Genomic DNA, 6,364 nt, shown 5'->3' on the forward strand with positions numbered 1-6,364 from the left:
CACACACACACACACACACACACACACACACACACACACACACACACACGCGTGTACACATGCACACTCCAAAAGAAAGAAAACTGGAATTGAGAATTCCAAGACAGTAACAGAAGGCACACTAAGCATTGCCATGGCAACCATGTGACATTAAATGTGTAAAAGACAAGGAAGTTTAGTGATTCAGGTCAGCCTGAACGAGAATGCCAATCTTCTTTAGGCTCATACAGTTAAATCACTGGTCCGCAGCTGGTGGAACTGCTTAGGAAGGATCAGGAGGTGTGTGCCATGGAGGTGCGAGCTGATGTCCCATTTGGCTCTCCCTGCCTCCTGCCTGCCTGCTACCATACTTCCCACTACAATGTCATGGACTCTAACTCTGTGAAACCATAAGCCCCAAATTAAACACACGCACACACACGCACACGCGCTCCCCCTCCCAGATCCAGAGCCTCCGTTTCTTCTATCTGCATCTAGAAACCCCACAAGGCTCCTTCACCATGCATAGCCTGTCTCTCTGCAGCTCTGCCCTTAGGCCTCCTGCTTTGTTCCTTCTCTCTCCCCTGTCGCCCAGGGAGGCTTCGAACTCTTGGTCTTGCTGCTTCTGTTTCCCAGAGGTTGAGAGTTCAGGCGCGCAGCCTGATGCCCGGCCTTTACTTTGGCTGAGTGTTTTTAAATGTAAGTAGCTCTCTGTGCTCAGTGGCTTCTTGTAGCAGACAGACAACTCTAGCTGGTTAGTGTTCCAACCCCAGCTGTCTCTTGAGCATCTGAGCTCGGTCTCAGCCTTCCACCATGAGGAAGAAGCTGCGGGCTCCTACTCCTAACCTGCAGGCTCTCTTCGGTTCAGCTGCTGGCAAGGGAAAACGAAATCAGCTTTCTCCAGTGGGGTCTTGCCCAGTACACTAGCCACATCTTGGGACAGGACTAGTTGGGCAATTGAAGATGAGCTGGATAGTATTTTTGTAGACTTTCTGTCTCATTTTTCTTTGTGTGGGCATTTTTTTCCATCTTTTCAGTCTTTTGCTTGCTTATTTTAATTTTCATTTTTTGTGTTCTTGTGAGGTTTTTGTATTTATTTTTTTATTGACAATTTTTTTTGTCTGTATTTTTTTAATGGAGAGGGAAAAAGAACATAAAGTCAGGTGGGTAGGGAGGTGTGGAGAATCTGAGAGGAACTGGGGAAGGTAAAAAACCTGATCAAAATATATTATATAAAAACAATTTTTTCAAATATAAAAAAAAAAAAAAAAACAAAAACCTCCCGTGGAAGTTGCTCTGAGGAGGCCAGTGTGCACCCAGGGTAGAAGTCCCATCATGTCAGGGCACTGAGACCTTTCCAGAAAAGAACTTCTCCCGTTTTTTATTTACATATGTTTAGGTGGGGTCTCACATAGCCAAGCTGGCCTTGAACTCCTGTGTGGCCAAGGATGAACTTCTGCTCCACCTCTCAAGTGCCAGGGTTTCAGACCTGTGGAACTTCTCTCTGGGCTCCTTTTCTGTGGTTCTTCTCTTGGTTTGTGCTGGGTTAAACCCAGCCTTCCTGTCTGCCAGGCAGGCACTCCACTGAGATGCACCGCCAGACCCTGCTCTGCCTTCTGATGAGCTAGAAATAAGTATAAATGGCCACTCTTGTGCTGTTTAGGCATGTAACTATTGGTGAAATGGTCACCGTAAAATGATAAAAAGAAGCTAAAATAAAAAAGTAATTATTTAAGAAAATAAAAATGAATGGCTGAGTTGGCATACAGTAAAATTGTTAAACAAAAAAACAGAAGAATAATACTGGTAGCTGTCAACTGTGAGTTAGGAAAATAAGAGTTAATTCAAACAATCCCATGAAAAGTAACTCAAAATACCAGGGAAAGACATCTTCTAACTCCAAAAAATTCACCAAAAAAATAATAGGTGGCATGGGGCCGGAGGATAGGCGGTATGGCGTGGGGCGGGAGGATGGGCGATATGGCATGGGGCTGGAGGGACAGCCCAGTGCACTCACTGCTGGGGCTGAGAACCTGTCCGGTTCTCAGCGCCTATGTGGGACCCACCACCATCTGTCATCCCCCGCTGGGAGGTCTGCCCCTCCCCCCTACACACATCCACAGAAATTCAAAAGTGATTAATAAAAGAGCGAGCAGTGTGGTTACATGAACAGAATGTGGACCCACACGTTAAGCTGCTTGGTCGGAGTCGTCCTGGAAAGTGCTTTCCGAAGAGAAATTAAGGAACAGAGATTGTTTTGTTTTGTTTTACTTAAATGTTCAGCAAATATAAACATGGGAGGGAAAGAAGAGTCTCCTGAAGGTCACCACGGGGTCACCATGACCTCAGGCCCCAGACCCAGCCATGGTAGAAAGGCTGGGCCTAACCAACTGGTCATCCAGCTGGGAGAGACACTCCCAATATTGCATGGACAGGCATTTATAAAAGATTACTCCTTGTTTATCTTGAATAGTCTCTAAGGGAGAATCCCTATTTTATCTGGTAATTCCCTCCCACTGGCTGTTGCCTCCCTTTGCTTTAATGAAGCAGTGTAGACGGAAACCCTGGTTTACACCAAGAGCCAGGGTGTGTGTGGTGGCCTTCGGTGGCCTTTCCTCCAGGTGTTCCTAGTAGCATTTCCTGGGGAATGGCACACCCACTCACCACCTTCACAACTACACACAGATACCTGCCTGCCTTTACCCTTTCTGAGGTTTGAGCATCAGTCATGGCGCCTGTAACTGGTTGAGCCCTGTGGGTGCTCTTAGGTGCCACCTAAGCACTGATGCCCCTTCAGCCCTCTCTCCTCCAGCTGCTCCTACCCCACAGCCACATCAGGCTGGATGACCTGGTCCCATGCGGCTACTAGGGCTTTGAGAAGATCTAGGAATGGGCCATGTGGTCTGTGCGGGCCTCTTCCATTCCCAGGGGATGTTCCAGGAAGCGTAAGGGACCCGCTGCAGAACGGGTGCTCCACACAGCTCGGTGTTAGCAGTCCCTCCTCTGTGCTGCTCTTCTGTAGCCAGTTGCTTCAAGTCTCCAGTGATACAGCCATTCCCTGTTGAAGGCTGCTCTTGGCTGTAGTTCCAACAGGGATGGCCTGACAGCAGGTCATTGGTGGCAGGGGTGGCCTCGTGCTCTGTTCTGCCGTGGGAATGTGAAGTCCTGACTGTGCTTGGATAGAAAGGGGGCCTACTCATGTGAGTGTCCTGGTCAGTGAGGGGGCCATCGTGGGGATGGAGGGCCTTTCTCACAGCGAATTGTACTCATCGAATTGTGGGCTTCAGTCTTTGGGGAGGAGGTTAGGGTGATCCAGTGAGGACTATGACATTGAGCTTGGCCCAGTGTGCGAATATGAATACTGTCCTCTAAGGTGGAAATGTGAAGGAGATGGCAGAGTGTCTGGGGGAGCCATCGGTGTCTCCACCAAACCTGGAGGATGTGGAAAGGCCCCACCCTGAGAGGATGAAGAGCTGGTCCAAACCTGCCCTGCTGGGCTGGCCAGGACCCAGATGTTGGCACTAGAATGAGGGATGGTAGGGAAGGGAGTCAGGGGGAGTGGGCTGGCTCAGGGGTTAAGACCAAAACACTTAAGTTTAGATCCTAGCACCGACATCAGGGGGCTCACAACTGCCCATAACTCCTGTTCCGTGGGAGCCGATGCCCCGCTTGTGTGGACACCTGTACACAATTCACACCTGCACACAATTAAAAATGATAAAACCAACTTGAGAGAGCGTGGGGGCGGGCTTCAACTCCATTATAAGCAGTGAGTCCCAGGCTAGTGCTGCCGGGGGCCTGGAGCCCTCAGACTGTTTTCTCATGGGGACCCTGGAATAATGTGACACGCGTGAGGCAAGGTTGTGCTGGAGTGTCAACGGCAGCGTTTCTGCCAACCTCCATGGCTGGGAACACTGAAGAGGCTTCGTGTGGGGACGACTGCTCACAGCAGGGTCCAGACAGATGCTCCTGCATCGGTCCCGCGCACGCGAGCTTGGTGTCTGCCCGTCATCCAGTGCTGGGGACAAGGGACAGCTGAGCACTATGGCCAGCCAGCCCAGCCTAACTGGGGAGCCCGGGCCCAGTGTGAGATCCCGTCTGAAAAAAGCACAGTGTCCTGAGAAACAGCACCCAAGATTTACCGCTGGTCACACACACACACACACACACACACACACACACACACACACACCCTAAACTTTAAAACTTCCACAAAAGTGTCTATGTGCACATGTGTGTGCACGTTTGGAGGAGTGTCTGCGTGTGCATTTGTGTGTGTGTGTGTGTGTGGACAAGCTCCATTGGTAAGTCCTTCTCCCGTCAGCAGGGGTTTAGAGCCTGTCCCACTCTCCTGAGCCATGAAGCATGTCTGCGCACGCGCGCACGCGCACACGCGCACACACGCAGACCTGCGCTGTGCAGTGTGCACTGGCCTGTGCTTTGCTTTTTGTCACCCCACGTCAGTGTGTCACATTCATTTTTCAGTCGCCGCGTGCTGTTCTGACTTGGACACTGTGCTGCTTGTCTCCCCTCGCCTCACAGGTGACAGAGACAGCCCACATGCCCCTCCCATGGACACGTGTTACCATGCACTGTCGGTCTCTGTCATTCTGCCATGCCCTTCCTGGCTGGAGTTTGGGTTCCTTCCAATTTTCGTTTCAAGTGATTATCCAGTGAACAACAACATTCCAGGGTTTTCTGATCCCGAGGGTTTTTCTTTTGACTATTTTTAGCATTGGTCCCTATAGTGAGGTTATTGGAATAAAGAGAATAAGCATATGAGATGTTTGGAGGGCTGGGGAGGGTTTGCTGTGCCAGCCTGAGGACCGAGCCTGACCCCAGAACCCAGATGGAAGTCAGAGGTGGCAGCGCACACATGCGGTTCTAGCCGTGGGAAGGCGGACACGCGGGGTGGTCTCTGGGTCCTGGTATCCAGTCAGCCTCGCCTACTGAGGCAAGTGTCAGGCCGGGGGAGATCCTGTCACCCAAGCTGAGGTGAAAGCTCCTGGGCGAGGAGGCACGCGTGTGCACGCCATGCACCCTCCCTCCAACACGCAGATATGGGCACACACGTCCCCCTGTGTCAGGAAAATCGGGCAGATTCTTCCAAGTTGCTCTTCAAAAGTAACCAAGCTATGTCCGCCGACAGCGTAGAAGAGGTGTGTGCCAATCTTTTTACACGGGACGGTGTGATGGCCAAGGGGAGCTATATTGTAGCTGTGTTTCCTTGGCTTACAGTGAAGCATCTTTCGTATGGCCATGGCCCCCTCTGATTTATTACTCTGCAAATTTATCCTATTTATTACTTATTTACTTAGAGACAGAGTGTAGCTATGTAGCCCAGGCTGGCCTCACATTCACGATCCCCTTGCCTCATCCGAGTGCCGGGATCACAGCCCACGCTGGCTGTTTTGTTTGTTTATTTAGCCAATGACTTGCTTCATAACCCAGGCTGGGTTTGAACTCTGCCGTCCTCTGCCTCAGCAGCAGTGAGATCATGGAGTGATTGTCTTCTACAAGAGGTTTAGTTTCTTTGACCTTCCCTTCCGACTTCAGTCTCACTCTGTACTCTGGGATCTCATGAGCGATGGAAACCTTTGGTCCATTCTGAACGCGGAGGGCCATTTCCTCTCTGCTTGCAGCGCCCCAGGACATCTCTTTCAGGCGGGCACTCATGGGGGCTTTCAGAAGTGGAGCTCCGGCATGCTGTTGTAGAGCTGGGCGGCACAGTAGCATCAGCCTCCATTTTGCAGGTTTTTTTCTGGACTCCTTCGCAGGCTGTTTGGGGACCAAATACTTACATCCCATTGTTCACTTCGGGCTCAAAAGCCCTGGGCACACCCTCATTTTCAGGATTTAAAAACTATATTTGCCCTTGATTCTGTCCAGGACATCCCTGGATTGCAGGATGATCTTTCTTTTGTCTTTCTCTGGACAGAAATGGAAAATTATTTAGAGTTCCCTCTGACAGCCTCGAGGGAGTCAGGTCCCGGAAGGAAGGCTGCTTGAGGCCAGGAGGGCTCAGTGGCTGGGGAAGGTCCTGCCATCTCTCATTTCCTGTCCTTCACTGCCAGACGCAGGAGGCTCAGATTATGGGTATTTCTTCCCTGGACTGTGTGTGTGTGTGTGTACCCCAGGACAAACAAGGGCTCTGACTCATGATGACAGGATGCAACTGATTGTGATATATATATATATATATATATATATATATATATATATATATATATGTGCATATATATTATAAAGTGACCCATGCTGCTGGGGACGCCTTCTGTGGATTCTAGTCTTCTCTTCATTTCCCTTCCTCTCTCCTCCCTCTTCCTCCCATCTGAAGGTAAGTCAGATTCGTCACAGTTGTCTGACCCTAAACATCCCAGGGCAG

At 50.3% G+C, this 6,364-nt stretch overlaps 1 protein-coding gene across 1 annotated transcript in view; it reads left to right on the plus strand.

Moving 5' to 3' along the window:
- Dysf (dysferlin) overlaps positions 1-6,364 on the plus strand; it is a 114,751-nt gene that overhangs the window by 30,406 nt on the left and 77,981 nt on the right. The gene's annotated exons all lie outside the window — the stretch shown is intronic.

This window comes from Psammomys obesus, unplaced genomic scaffold (assembly GCF_907164565.1).
Source record: "Psammomys obesus unplaced genomic scaffold, mPsaObe1.curated_primary_1811, whole genome shotgun sequence".
NCBI lineage: Eukaryota > Metazoa > Chordata > Mammalia > Rodentia > Muridae > Psammomys > Psammomys obesus.